The sequence below is a fragment of the Rattus norvegicus genome, chromosome 20 (genome assembly GCF_021556685.1).
Source record: "Rattus norvegicus strain SHRSP/BbbUtx chromosome 20, alternate assembly SHRSP_T2T, whole genome shotgun sequence".
NCBI lineage: Eukaryota > Metazoa > Chordata > Mammalia > Rodentia > Muridae > Rattus > Rattus norvegicus.
Genome location: NC_141553.1, coordinates 18510365 through 18526244, shown reverse-complemented (window position 1 = coordinate 18526244; position 15880 = coordinate 18510365). Strand labels below are relative to the sequence as shown.

The 15880-nt window shown below is 44.9% G+C and overlaps 1 long non-coding RNA gene across 1 annotated transcript; it reads right to left on the bottom strand.

The window, feature by feature from the left end:
• Positions 1-492: 492 nt before the first annotated feature.
• On the bottom strand, positions 493-15680 carry LOC102548329 (uncharacterized). The gene is made up of 3 exons (XR_015645162.1): positions 15509-15680; positions 12747-12974; positions 493-781 (listed from the first exon to the last, which is right to left on the bottom strand). It is a non-coding gene; the product is annotated as an uncharacterized LOC102548329 (long non-coding RNA).
• Positions 15681-15880: the final 200 nt, after the last annotated feature.

Here is a 15880-nt window from a genome sequence, read left to right as displayed (position 1 = left end):
TCTTATCCTATCCTGCCATTCCCGTTGCGGATACCATGATAACCGTCTTCCAATTTTCCATGTAAAAAGGCTTAGTTCATTTTAAAATTTTCTTTCAAGTCCTCGTACCCCCCCACCCCCAAACTGACTTAAACCCTGCTGGTTCTACTTCCAAAATATATTCAGAATCCAGACAGCCAACTAACCTTCCTTAACCTGGGACAAGCATAGCCCTGCTTCCCTGGAATTGTTTCATTCATTCATTCATTCATTCATTCGAATGTATTACAAATCTCTAGTTATAATCCAGAAAGGTAAAGACTGAGCCAGCTCAAAACGCCCTAGTGGATTTCCATCTCTCTCAAAGCCAAAGCCTTTGTTTGGTTTGTGGAAGTCTAATGGGGCTCGCACTCTAATGGAGTCTCCCCACCCCACCCCCGCCTTTGTCTTTATTTTAGTTGCTTCCTACCTAATCCCTGTGACAAAATACTAGACAGAAACAACGTAAAGAGAAAAAACATTTATTTGGGATCCTGGTTTCAGACAGCGCGATCCATGGATGTGTGGCTCTTCCCTCCATCATGGCAGACAACAAGCGGTCCCCAGTGAAGTACTTCCTCTAGATAGGTCCCACCTCCCGGAGTTTCCAGAACCACTGGCAGGGGAAGAAGCCCCCAACGTGCACGGTGCATTTCTGCCACCACAGCCATGCTATGCCTCTCCTTGGGTCTCTAAATTTCCCACCTGTAAGGTCTTTGCACGAGACATCCACGTGCCTGGCTCCTTTGTCTCTCATGGGCTCCTGCTAGGAAAAGAAAAAACAAGAGTGAAAAACGGGAAGGCTGCATATGGAAAGTACTGTATCACTGCCTCTTTTGGTCAGATGGTTCTATCAGTTTTAGAATATTGGTCCCAGACAGACTCCCTGAGATGAACCAGACACAGGATGGTCGAGATCAAAATCTAAAAGGAACAGAATCAAGAGGCAAGCAGTTGTCCCTGATAGATTTTATCTCTAAGGCCAAGAAGAGTCCAGATTATATAACCTCAGACCGTCTTTTCCTTCCCAGATGAGGAACATAGACAAGCCCTGACAAGGTGACCCCTCCAGAGATCTACGTTCATCTGGGAAGATTGTCTTTTACTAGGTTAGATCTGTAGATAATTAGTCAGGAAAAAAAAAAAAGAGTCCCAGAAAGTAGTGATGGAAAAGGTTAGGCTAAGCACTCGGGTGCTGAAAGACTCAGAGGACCTAAAATGCTTTTCCAAAGTCATGTTTAAAGGGCACAACAGAAAGCCCTTTCTAAAGTGGAGGAGGTGTCTGTGAAGTATTGATTGGTTCACAGAATTCTTCTGGCTTGTAAGAAAGTTATTCCATAGTGCAGTCCAAGTCCTTATTCTCTTGGTTCTCATAATTCTTTGAATATTCTGGAATTGAAACTGGCCTAAAGGGCATCGCTTCTATTCAAATATTTATCTTAGCTGAGTGTCCTTAACTGGGATCACTCAAGGCCCTGTTTAATTGTATTTAATAACTGGTTTTTGTAAAAATGAGCCAGTTGAGAAAGGACATCTAAATCCTCAAAGCTGGAAGCTGCTCTTGGATATTAGCAAGGTTTTCTCTCTTGAGTTTGTATGTGAAGGGATAGTTTGTGTGTGCATTCTGTCACACTCGTGGTATGCTGACATGTGCACATGTCACTTGCGTGTCAGATGATCCCGAAGTCCATGTTACAAGCTAAATGATTTACCTCTATATATTGACCTGTAGGATGATGTCATACAGCTGAAGGCAGGTACAAGATAGAACGAGGCCTGTCATTGGACGAGAGGGAAGGATGGGCGGGAGAAAAGTTTGAGGGAAAAGGAAGAGACTGGAACTGGGGGAGACTGGAGATGAAGCCACCGAGAGAACATGGAGGTGGATGTTAAGATTCCACTCTGTACCTTTACAGGTTGTTATGAATGTTCTTAAGGGATAGATGTGTACAGGGCTTTGTATGTTCGGGTGGGCAATTATATCTTATCAATTGGATCAGAGGTTATTGTGTTGTGTGTTTTTGTGGCACATTAAGTTTAAGAGAGTACGTGGTGGCTGGGAGGCTAAGCCGCCACGGAATTGGGATGTCTATTTCTGGCATGGTGGCAACCTGTCTTGGGAACTGGATGGGTAGAGAGATTGTTGCCAGGCTCAGAGAGAAGCCATCGGCAGTGTGATATGGGATGGAGCAGAGCGGGTGAGAGGCTTTGCTGACTGAGATGAAGATATCTACCAGACACCTTGGGGCACTGCAGGGCTGGATCTAATGGGGGTAAAAGACAGCATTTTTTATAATTTTACAGCAACTTGACCTACTTTTTTTTTTTTTTTTTTTTTACCTAGATGAGCTTATCTGAAACCACAGTGTTGTTATAAGAAAGGCATGAGTGTGTACATGCGTGTTATGTCACGGTACAGCCTGTAAACAGTGTAAGGTGAGACAGTTGAGTGCAGAAGCGTGAGTCACCTGATCTTGCCTGTCCTCCCCAGCTATTGGCTGACTGTGACACGGGCTAAGTTATGCTTAACCTCAACCTGTGGGTCACAACCCCTTTGAGAGTTGCAGATCAGATATTTACATTGCAATTCATAACAGTAGCTAAATTAGTTATGAAGTAGGAACGAAATAATTTTATGGTTGGGGGGGGTCACCACAACATGAGGAACTGCTTTAAAGTGTCACAGCGTTGGGGAGGGTGAAAGCCGCTGCTCTCTACTGACCCTGTTGCTCTTGGTCTTCAATGTTTCACTCACTTACCCAGTGCCTTGGGGTTACCCTACTCTCTGTAAACAGCAGAGGGCTTGGGCTCTATAGAGAATGTAAATGCTTTTGGGTAGCATAGAGAATACCGGGCTTCCCTGTGATATTTTTTACATACGTATCACTCACATTGCGTACACTGTATCTCCCTCCTGTCTCCACGCATCTCCTTTCTCTCCACCGTGTTGCTGGATTTTACAATCCAGATATTTTAATGATAAACCATATATACGCTTCATTGGGTGGATCTAGGGCCAAACTAACTTGCTCCCCAGCTACGAGGACCCTTCCTACTTAATGTTGTTCCTGGCCATGTGGTTCTGATCCATGATGACTTCCTCCATTGTCTTCCTCTCTCCCCCTGCCCCTTTCCCTTCTCCCTCTCCTCTCCCTCCCTCCCCCCTCTTTCTTTCTCTCTCTCTCTGCCCCCCTCTCAAGCCTTCAGTCCCTCCATGGATCAATCATGGCTCTAGGCTTTTATCGACCAGTTAAATTGGGGAGAAAGTTCACATGGCATCACCTGAGTTCACGATGACCCTCTCTTGAGGAGGGAGCAGGAGTATATCTTGAGGATCCAGTATTAGCATTAAAATGAAAGCAGCATCAGGCCAACCCACTAGACCCGACTCCCTTCTGCTTTAATGTCAGATGTTTAAATCTAGATTATAAAAGTAAATGTAATATTTTGTCTGTCTTCCCCCATCACCCTCTGAACATGAGAGTTCTCCTTTCTCACCCCTGAAACTTTATCTTTCACCCTTATCGTGTCTGTGGGGTTTTTTCATATTTTAAAATAAATTTTAAGTTAGCATGCAAAATACTGGGTTTTGAGATGGCATGTTCACAATCATTCTACTTTTTTCTCATTCCTATATAATCATATTTAAATCAGAATCCACATGAGTTGTTTGTGTGGTAGCTGTCTTTATGAGTCTGGCTTATTTCACTCTTAGTTTTCGCAGGCAGAGTTTATTTTTATTTTGTTTGTTTTTTTAATTTAGTTTTTTCTTCAAGACAGGGTCTTGGGTAGCCCAAGGTGGCCACAAACTTGCCCTGTGACAAGGATAACCTTGAACTTCTGACCCTCCTTGTCTCTGCTTCTTCACTGCTGCGATTACAGATGTGCTAACGTACCTGGTTATTCGGGTTAAGGATCAAACTTTCACGACATGCAGCCATTCCACCATTCAACCCATGTTCCCAGCCCTTGTGTGTTTGCTACATATCCTGCAACTTTGCTGAAAGAGTTTGTCAGACCTGAAGAGTTTTCAGACAGATTCTTCAGGAGTGCATAAGACTCCTTTGGCTTCTCTATTTGCATGTATTCATTGTTTTCTTTTGCCTTACAATATCACACAACTTCCAGTACCATATTGAATAAGAATGGAGAGAGGAGGGCACCCTTGGCCTTTTTCCCAGTTTCCTGGTAAACAAATATTTCCACAGTCAGTATAATGTTGGCTGTAGATTAGTCTTATAGGCCTTTGTTGCCTTGAGGTGTGTTTCCTCCTCCTCCTCCTCCTCCTCTTCCTCCTCCTCTCCTCCTCCTCTCTTCCTCCTCCTCCTCCTCTCCTCTTCTTCTTCCTCTTCCTCCTCTTCCTCCTCCTCTCCTCTTCTTCCTCCTCCTCTTCCTCCTCCTCTCTTCTTCCTCCTTCTCTTCCTCTTCTTCCTCCTCCTCCTCCTCGTCTTCTTCTTCTTCTTCTTCTTCTTCTTCTTCTTCTTATTATTATTATTCATTTAAGAGGCTTTTACCATAAGACCTTGGTGAACTTCATCAATGACTCCTTTCTTCCACAACAACATGGTTCCAATGCCTTGTGTGGAAATTCACCAGGAACCATAGTCTGTGGTTCTGAGAACAGCTTCTTTTGTTGGCCAGAATCCTGTGACTGCCTTGGCTCCGAGAAAACTGAAGCCCAGCAAGAAAGTCTTTGAAGTCACTACAGGCTGTGTTCTTCAGGTTTCTGAGGATTTAGTGAGTGCCTTTGCCCAGAAAATGAACTTAACTTTATTAGGTGTGCGTTTCTTTTGTGTACAAAAGCAGGCTTGCCCAATCATGAAAGATGACGTGGCCACAACTTCCAAACAGTACAGGTGCACTTCACCTTGAAGGATGACTGGATATGTTCTCAGATCTGCAAGTATTCTATGAAGGATTTCTTTCCCACCTGTGCTCATCAGGGACACTGTTCTATATTTTTGTCATTACTGTTGGGTCCATGTCTGGTACTGGTTTCAGGCAAAGGAATCTTTTCTGAGAGAAGGAGGCATATCTCTGGAACATGTCAGTGAGGAGTAATATCCACATACGCACATACGTCGGTCATATCCACAGGAGAGTTTACAGAGGATGCTGTTTGTATCTATTTCCAAGCTTCTGTTATCATCTGAGGAAAACTAATGTATAACCAGAACCAGTTATCAAGCCTTTCAGTGTTCCTGCACAGTCCTAGGTGATGCTCGGAAAGAGAACCCCATTGTGAAGTCACAAGGACTCTTCAGGGTTCACCAGATGAAGGCTCAGAACTTCCAAAGGCTAGAGGATGCATGCAAATATGGACACCCTGGATTCTGTAGAAGATGAAGTCTTGCTGTTCTCGGGCTTCCACTTACTAGACCAGGGGCACTGGCCAGGAATGCACCCTGTGGAATATCCTCTGGACCAGGTCACTTGATGGACACAGTCTGTAGCTTCAATGACTAGGAATTAAACAAAGGATCACTTTGTACCAGGTTAAGGGGGTAGCTTAAGGTGATTACCCAAATGCTAAGGTCATAGCACATCGCTGAAGTATAACCGTGCGTATTTCTCTGGGTCTTCCCTCCTTGGTCTCAAAGGAACCCTAACCACCAACCACCCCTCTCGATGCCCAACTGTACTTCTTTATGGAATGTATGGCTTGCCACGCAGCCTGTCCTCTGGGTTCTATTCAGAGACCTCTCAACATTCTCTACTTTGGATCAAGCTACTGAGGCAGAATTTTTCTTTTCCTACAAGGCACTGTTTATGTGGTTCAAGTGTCAATTAAGACTCCGTGGCCTTTCACTATGGTCCAAATGTTCGTCTGCCCATCACATGATCCAAAGGCGTTCTTAAGTTAAAGGGTCCTCTCTGTCTCTATATTGATGATGCTCTCTGCTGCATAACCACATCTTGCTCTACTGATCTTACTAAGATTTTTATTGTAAACCTCGTATAATTTTTTAAATGCCTTATTTAAGTCATGTCTTTCTAGAAACAACTCTACAAGGAACATCTGGGGAACATATGGAGAAGCAAATACTGCTGTAATCAAAATTACCTCTGGACTCTGATTTCAACCATTTGGCTTGGCTTGAGAACCTAGCTCCCTCTTTATTCTGGCCCAGGGCTTTGTGCACCAGCCCTCAAGGCCCCATACAAATCCAGCTGATGATCAGAGTTGGATTTTGAGGGTCCAGCCCTAGAAACATTTCAGTCAGAAAGGGAGCTCACACACACCAATGAGATTTGACTACATCTGACTATTTGACCATATTTGGTTGATATTCCACAAAGCTTTAATAGTGCTTCTGAAATATTGTAGCCTTAAAAATCATTAAAAGGTGTTTCTTTAGAGGAGACATCTTTGGAGGTCCTCACCCTCCCTAAGCTGGTCTAGCCTTAGCTAACACTTCTTATGAAAATTCATCTAAATTGAGTGATAGAGCTTGGTTTAAACTGGAAATCCAGCCTGTGGCTAGAGTCAAGCCTCAGGCTCTACAGAATCTTCAGACTTTGATTCCAATAAATGATCGAAGGAATCAAAGAAAATGTAAGTGATACAGAGGTCTGAGAAGCACCAATGACCTAAAATTTCAGTCATACTTTAAGGTGAAGTGCATACTGTTTGGAAGTCGTGGCCACGTCATCTTTCATGATTGGGCAAGCCTGCTTTTGTACATAAAAGAAACGCACACCTAATAAAGTTAAGTTCATTTTCTGGGCAAGGGCACTCACTGGATCCTCAGAAACCTGAAGAACACAGCCTGTAGTGACTTCAAAGACTTTCTTGCTGGGCTTCAGTTTTCTGGGAGCCAAGGCAGTCACAGGATTCTGGCCAACAAAAGAAGCTGTTCTCAGAACCACAGACTATGGTTCCTGGTGAATTTCCACACAAACCATCGGAATCATGTTTTCATTTTAATTAGGAAAGCAATTCATGACCTCGAGGAAATAAAACATGTGAAAGTACAGAGACGACAGAGTATAGAGACGACAAAAGCAGCTCAGGGCCCCGTCGGCTAGCGAGAACCGCTCTCAGCGCCGTATCATTTTATTCCAGCACTTTCTGTGGTCTGAACTGAAACACGGGGTTCTGCCTTTTGACAGCTCAGAAACCCATCTGTCTTATATCGACGATTTGTTAAAACATTAATCTGAGGTGTTTTTCTCTTACTCAAAGGCAGGCGTATGAAATGATGACACATCTTGAGAGCATCAATTGCAGATTAGATGGATACAGAATAAACCAGACCACAGGTGTTTGCAGAGCTCGGATCGTATTTGAGAGGATCTACCGTGGCTCTCTTGTTACTACTTTGTATTCAAAGAAAAATGACGGGGCTGGGGATTTAGCTCAGTGGTAGAGCGCTTACCTAGGAAGCGCAAGGCCCTGGGTTCGGTCCCCAGCCCCTAAAAAAAGAACCAAAAAAAAAAAAAAAAAAAGAAAAATGACTTAGCCACCAAGAATAATCAAACTCTTCATTCCATTGTCTCTGCTGACATCATTTAGCACTCAAAACTTCTCACAACCTTTCTCTATCCTGTGCCTCTAAACCTGGCCCTCAGGCCCTCCCCAGATCTGCTTTTTTTCCCCCACACTGGGTAAACTTCCCAAATTACCTTTTCTTAGGCACTATCATTTATCCTAACATTTTTAGTTTTGGGGGTAAAATTGAAAAATGCCACCTTTGCAGATGCAGCGTCTCAATGAGCATTCCACTTTGACCGTTTCCGGTCTGATTCAGGCCTTGCACTGTTTCCCAAGTGCTTTCTGAGAGAACCATCTTTGATACAATATAGGAAATGGGCCTCCAAGGGCTCACAAACACTAGCAAGGAGCTCTCAATCACGTGAGGGTCAAATACCCAAGGTTGGTGTCTTCTAGGGGGAGGTCTTGGAGAAGTCAGAAGAACCATCAGGGAGAAAGAGGCAAAGCGGGAGCTGGAGTTATGGCTCAGTGCGACAATAGTTTAAAAAACAAAACAAAACAAAACAGAAGAAAAAAAACAAGACAAAGCAGAAAAAAGAAACCAAGAAAAAACAAACAAACAAACAACAACAACAACAAAAAAGAACAGCCAAATGTACTCCTTTCTGTTTTGAACCCTAAACAGAGCTGTTAGAATCTCCTGTAAAGCCTCCGTTACCACACAAGGACTTCATTCTTTCACAGTGGAAGTTACAAGAGTTCCCAACTAATTACTACAAACCTAAATGTTAATTTAGTAGAAAACAGGAATCTTATCCCCTGTACTTGTTCCTCAAATTACAGTAATCAGAGTCCCCTGGGGCACATCCCTTCCCATCTCTCCCTCCCCTCTGTCTTCTATAGAAATGTCACTTGGGAGGGGGACAATGGCCAGATGTGAGGCGGGGTTGGGGGGTGGGGAGGGGATGGATGCTTAATGCAGACAAACACCAGCCACATCACAAGCCCAACTTAACCCCAAACAGCAACAAAAAGGGAGCCAGCAGGTGGGAGAGGCACCCCCAGCACAGTAATAATAAACCTCCCTTAATTTCTACTAGGATTCTCCCTGTCTACCCCTCTGAGCACCAGGAGGCTCAGCCCTGCATGACACCCTTTCTAAGGACATGAGTGGTAAGAATGGAGCTCCTAGGAAGAAATCCCAAGTCTAGGTTTATGTAAAGCATGCTTCCCCAGCACACCCAATGATGTTCCTCAGGCATCTGAGTAAGAAAACACCTTTTCTGTGTTGTGAATGTTGTAGTAGTTACTCAAATTTAATAGAATTGAATTTTGCATGGGGGCTGAATACTTCTTAAATGAATAATTATTACCCCCTCAAAAGGACGGATCAGACCTCTCAGTCCTAACTGGCACCTGAGAAGGCTAAGAGAAACGCTTGAAAGACAGAGCTGCAGTCGCAGTGAACTGAGAGAAAGAGTCTATAGGTGCAGTTGCTGCCTGATCTGGATCCACAGACGTGGCTACCAAACGTTGGACAAGCTAAGAACTCTCAAATGAGGCTCCACTCACCTACGATTATCAGCCGAACCCCTTAGAGAAGAGATCAGAACCTTATGAAGGTTGGGACATGAAGCACCATGCAAACTTTGACTGAATAGAACCCAAAGCTTACAGGCAGGGGATGGTGCATGCCTTTAATCCCAGCACTCTGAGGGCAGAGGCAGGCAGATCTCTGAGTTCCAGGCAGCCTGGTCTACAGAGTAAGTTCCGGGACAGCTAGGGTTACACCGAGACACCTTGTTTCGACAGCTTCCCCCCAAAAAACTTCCCATAAAGTTTAAACTATGAGGTAAAACCATAATAAACACCAAGAAGACCAAGAAGCCACACTTCATCCCACCTCTGCTCCCATACATTGTTTTTGCTGGGGGATATGCACGCCTCTCTCCATTGTCTCACTGTAGAGCTTAGGTGGGTTCTTATATGTGACTAATGCTGTGCCTGCTCATTCCTCCCAACCCCCCCCCCCGCCCAGTGCTTATATCACTCCTGTGTTGCCTCTGTGGATGATGAGACCCTTTCCTTGTTACATGGTCCCCTCCCTCCCTCTGATCTTGCAAATGGATATAGAATATACATTGACTGCATATGCTAGATACTCCTTTCTCCAAAGCATCAGGAAGCTTGGGGCGGGGGGGGGGCATCTGAACCCCAGAAGCTGAAAACATAGATCTCTTCAAAAGAGGTAGCTGTCCTCCTCTCCCTCACCCCCTCCCCCATCCTGCAGCTGCCACTCAGACTAACCACTAACCTTAGGTGCACCCAAAGATGTCAGCATCTGCCCTACAGGCTAATCAGACTCCCGGGACCCACCCCTGTAACCAGAGCCTTGATGTTTTTACCAGATTCCCTTCACTCCTCAAAAGCACTTCTGGTGGTTACATTTGTAACAGCATCGCTTCTGGATTATGATGCAATGTCTTTTGTCTAAGCTCCGCCCCACAGTTACCTGGCAACAGCCAAGAATGCTCCGCCCCATAGTTACCTGGCAACAGCCAGGAATGCCTGACACAATAAAAGGGGCTGCTTGCCCCCTCCTCATTCTTTTGCACTCTTGTTCTCTTGCTCTTATCCTCTTCCCACTTTGCCCCTTCTCTCCCCATCCCACAACCCCCACTCTTGGCCTGCCTCTATTTCTCTACTTCTCTACTCTCTCTCTCTCTGCCTTTTTCTGCCCCTATTACCATCTTAACCCCCTTCCTCATGCCCTGAATAAACTCTAGATTATACTATACCGTCTTGTGGCTGGTCTCTTAGGAGAAGGGATGTCTCAGCATGGGCCTGTAGAGGTACCTTTCACATACCTCACTACATTTCCATAGAACACCTCCCCCTTTATCTTTTTATGAACACATCACAATGACAAGACTGAAAAGTGTCCCACAGCATCCCACAGAGAACATGATGCCAGGAACTATAGGCCAGAACCTCGGCCACAGAGATGTCAAAAAGGATTCTCTGCTCTACTTCATCATGGGCAAGGCAGGGGCATTCAAATTGTGGCAGCTTCCGACTTGGTCAGAATGGAGCTGGAATAAAGAGGACACAGGGGAAAAATGCTGGGGTCAGCTGTGCTTTCTCGTTTGTGCCTCTTCTGATAACAGGGGCTTTAGATGCCTGGAAGGTATGTGTGTTCTACTAGCCTGGTTTTGTTTAGAAAGAAATGAAGGTAGGTAGGTGGGTAGGTAGATAGATAGATAGATAGATAGATAGATAGATAGATAGATAGATAGATAGATAGGTAGGTAGATAGAGTCTTAGGGTTTTACTGCTGTGAACAGACACCATGACCAAGGCAACTCTTATAAGGACAACATTTAATTGGGGTTGCCTTACAAGTTCAGAGATTCAGTCCATTATCATCAAGGTGGGAGCATGGCAGCATCCAGACAGAGCTGAGAGTTCTACATCTTCATCTGAAGGCTGCTGGCAGAATACAGGCTTCCAGGCAGCTAGGATGAGGGTCTTAAAGCCCTCACTCACAGTGATACACCTACTCCAACAACAGTGGGGATCTGAGACAACTATTTTCCCTCTAAACTGCTCTGTGCTTCTCCCACAGAGTGGGGATAGAAAATGTCCAGTAGTCAGGGCGGCACATACCTGTAACTCCAGCCACTCAAGAGTCTGAGGCAGGAGGATGGAGCTTTCAAAGTCAGCTTGCACTATATAATCAATTCCGAATTAGCCTGTGTAACTGAATGAAATAGCTCTCAAAAAGAGAATTTCCGAAGGAGGTTGGGGAACTAGGAAATTCAGATCAGTGGTAAAGATGATCTTTGAGCATGTGTGGTCCTTGGGTGGGGGCGGGGGCATCAAGATTCCTCCCTGTTCTATGACTGTCTTCTCTGTCATGGTCTCTGTTTGAGAATGACCACAATAAACAAATTGGTAATTGAGTGACTCTTCCTGGAGACACCAGGAGTCAGCTCTGGGTTAGATCTTCTATCATCTTATAACAAGAATAAACTCCCATGGCCAAAAGTGAAGAATTATTTTAATAGCAATCAGTTTTGAGGCCAGGCAAGATTTTCAAAACCCCCCAGTAATAATGAAGGAACAGGCATCCCAAAAGCTTTACCTTTGAATCAGGAAAAGGCAGCGTCAGGGCCCACGCTGGACTGACTCAACTGTCTACATAAGCCAGGGTTCTAGAACCTTGGTGGCTAGAAAGAACAATCAATAACACTGGTTGTAGCGAACATGTTCTAGACATCCCTACCATTGGTGCCATCAGGATCTAGTCTCCTTCCTTTGCAAGGTCCCCTGTACCTTGTGTGCATCCTGAGGAGCCTATAGCAAGGTCAGCTGACTGCTAAGCCCTCTGTTCTGCCATTAAAGTGTAAGTCAGTTTCCTACTATCCTCTGGCTGGGTCCACTGGAGTTCCCCCAGACTCGAGTCAGTGTGTTTCTTATTGGGCTTTCTGGTGCGTAGTATGACTCTTCTGTAACTCTTGAAGAATCAGAGTTCCTTTCCTGCTAGGCTGGATTATGTGAGTCCCACAACCAGAACCACCCAGTGAATTACTGTGAATCTTAGGAGAAATCAATTGTCAGAGCCAGCCAGCATAGTGCCCCCTGTAGGATGCCTCGCACCCTGCATGTGGCTTTCTGTTAGCGACTTGAGCAGGGTCCTATGTCTGAGCCAGTTACTAATTGTTAATTTTTACAGGTGAGTGATAAACCATCGGACTCCTCTTTATATAGAACTAATTACTTCTTACCAACAAAGCTACAGAGGACACATTAACACTGTCGCCTGAAATGACCCCGCAGTTTATCCTTCCTCACAAGCAGAATTACACACAAAGAAATAAACGTTATTTTCCTCATATTGTATTCGAGATAATAATCGAGCAACTGTTTTCGAGTGTCAGGAGGCATGCAGAGGTGTGTCCACGTAAGACCTATCCCGTCGCAGGATTGATGTGGGATTGATCTAGGTCAGGGTCCCGACTCAAATATTCCCTGGGCCTTAGGAGGAGCATGAGAGAACACAGTGTTCAAACCCAACAATAAGGAGGGTTTAGGACTATAGTAATCTGGAGTGTAGGTGTTTTTAAAGTGTAGTTTCAACTGCTTCTAAGCTCTTATCAATTATTGTCATCTTGGGAGGTGATTGCCATGTCCTTGGACTAAAATCCAGATATGAGGACCCTTTGGTCTACATGTTTGTGTGACCTCAGTCCCCAACATATTGGTTACATTTCTCATCTCTGTGACAGCATACCTGACAGAAGCAGCTTTAAGGATGATTTCTTTGGGCTCCCAGTTTGGGGTTGCACAGTCCATCCTTAGGCAAAGGATGGTCATGGGAAGATGCGTAGGGGCCAGAGCCTAAACTGAGACTCCTTACGTCTTCGCACTGTGATGGAACAGGAAGCAGAGAGGTTGTCTGGTGGGCTGTATTCCTCAAGGTCTGCCTCCAGTGACCGACTTCCAGTTAGGCTCACTCCTCCTTCAAAGAGACGACTAGGCCTCACCTTAAAGTGACCCAGAACCTCAGATGCTCATCTGACCCTTCAAGAAGCATTGTGTGTGGGGCTGGGGATTTAGCTCAGTGGTAGAGCGCTTACCTAGGAAGCGCAAGGTCCTGGGTTCAGTCCCCAGCTCCGGAAAAAAAAAAAAAGAACCAAAAAAAAAAAAAAAAAAAAAAAAAAAGAAGCATTGTGTGTGGGAATAGGAGAGGAAGGTATGGGTACCCCATCTGTTCCATTTTCTGGGACTGAGAGATCTGAGAGCAAGACAAGGTCTCCTGTCCCAGAACCATGTTGAGAGCCTCATCAACGCTGTCTCATAGTTTAGGAACTCTTCCTCTTTCTTATCTATTGTCATCATCATCATCATCACCACCACCACCACCACCATCATCACTATCATCACCATCATCACCATCATCCCCTTGCTCCTTTCCCCAATCTTCACTCCCTTATGTGTCTCTGCCTCATTGCCAGCCCTTCCCTCGCATTTGAAAATGCCTCCCCCACTTCATCTGGACCACTTCTATCAGTTCAACCAGACTCAGCTCAACGCTGACCTCCTCCAGGCAGCCTTCCTTCTATGCTTTCTTCTCTGGCTTAGATTTTAGAGGCTCTTACCCTGTGCTCTCATAATAAATGGATCCATGAATCTCTGTGAAAAGAATCCATGGACCCTAATATTGGGTCCTCTGTAAAACCTCTAGATGCAGGGCAACATGCGTTATCAATCTCGCCTGGGATTTAGTGAGTGGCTAAGTGGGAGGAGGGCGGGGTTGGGGGACAACACAGGGCAGAGGTTTACAACAATTGGGGAAGTGACTGGGATGAGAGCAAAGTTGAGAGCCATGTGGCCCTGGAACAAAGCTATCAACTTCCACTGGAAAAAAAAAAGTCACCAGCTTCCATGGGAAACAGGGTCACCAGCTTTCATGTGACCTCCCCTGGGTCACCTTAGGCTGATGCCTCTGTGACAGCACTGGGCGCTCACCAGCAGACAGGCTGGGGTGGATCTGACTCGATGTTTGCCTTGGATGCTTGCCTTGGTGACCTTGCTCACTAGCAGGCACAGAGGGGCGGGTCTCGGGCCTCTAACGTGCAGATCACTGTGTGTGATTTCCTGTCAGTTCCTCTGACAAATGATAATTCTTCATTAAGGGATAAAAATTAAGTAGTGTGCTACCAGATCAGGCCGGCTAACCATGTCTCTTTAACTTTCTTAACCTTCCCATGGAAATGGATCAGCCCTTGATATTATAATTGTAAAGCAAAGGTCGGCCTTAAATCAATGCTCATGGGCTGGAGAGATGGCTCAGTGGTTAAGAAAACTGGCTGCTTTTCCGGAAGTCCTGAGTTCAATTCCCCAACACCCACATGGTGGGTCATGACCATGGGTGTAAGGGGATCCGATGCCCTCTTCTGGTGTCTGAAGACAGCACAGTGTACTTACATACATAAAATAAATGAGTAAAGTCTTTTTAAAAACAGATTGCTTTCAACCTATATTTAAAAAAAAAAAAAAAAAAAAAAAAACCTATGCTTGGGTTTTTATCTAAGCCGCTGCTCTGCAGCTTCTCCCACAAAAACTGTCCAAGCAATAAGAGCAGAAGAACTGGCTGCCCCTGTGTCTCCCACTGCATCACAGGGCATTGTCCGCTCCATTCATGATGCTGCGGGGTCACATTGGCGGCACCGATGGAAATTACAGTTTTATTTTTTTTGAGACCCGCCATTTCCATAGTAACGGCCAAGATCTCAGCAACCCTAACCCAGCACACACTGGAGTGGAACTCCTTCCCTTCTCGGATGACAGCTGAGAGGTTTTTGATGTATGGGTTTGTCTTCTCCAATCGGATGCGAATATTTAATGCAAAGTTTGAATCCAGGATGCAAATTAGTGTCTGAACAGTCTAGGTATTTGAGGACTCCAAATAGAGCCCAGCGGACACTGTAAACAGGCCTGACTTTTTTTTTTTTTTTTTTTTTTTTTTTTTTTTTTTTTTTTTTTTTTTTAGTCCTGCTTCTGTTGGCTACTCAAGAAAAGTTGTTTCTGTAGCCCAGGCTGGCCTCAAAACTCTCTATATAGCTCCTCCAGAGCGCATGCTCCAGAAGGTCTAGCTATACGAAAGAGAACTTGTACCTGCTTGGCCTGTGTGAGTTCATAGCTGAAGAGGAATTTTTACTGTCCACCGTTGACCTAACAAAAAGGTCTCTGCTTCCAGAACCTTTGTTTACTAGGATGTCTCTCCAGCCCGTTATGAACCCGGCTGGCATCTGGTTTGCTGAACTCACACATTGGGTACCTCAGGACAGAATCGTTTTCAAGCTTAATGGGAAAATTTAAAGACCGTTCACAGTCCACATTCAACTGGACTAAATATTTTAACGGTATTTCTTAATACTCCAAGGACTTAGACCAAAACGTGACTTAAAAGAAGTCCCTATGCCCTAAAACCTAAAATGAAAAAGAAAGGGTAAAGGGAGAATGAGGCATCTGCCCTTGGTTATTTCTCACCACGTCCGGAGAGTTCGGCATCGCTACACTTCAGAGATGTATCCTAATCTAGATCCATGAGCCACAAGGGTAAAACCCTGCCCAAGCGCCCCCTGCAGGAGAGACATGTGAACAACTCCTGCTGGAGCCGGAAGGTCAGGAGGGAGGGAGGCAGTTAGGTGACAAGGGTTCAAAAGTAAAAACAAACTGTTACCCACAATCCCTTCTGCCAGGTAAGTTCTTACGTTCCATGGCCTAAGCTTTTATAGGAAATGTGGGTTTTCATTAGGGGAAAAGTTGGATTCTTCCATGCCTGGGGTGTATGTTGATATGTTACATTGTATACGACTACTCTGTTGAACTTGCTTGAGTTTCTACTGCTGGGGTTTTGTT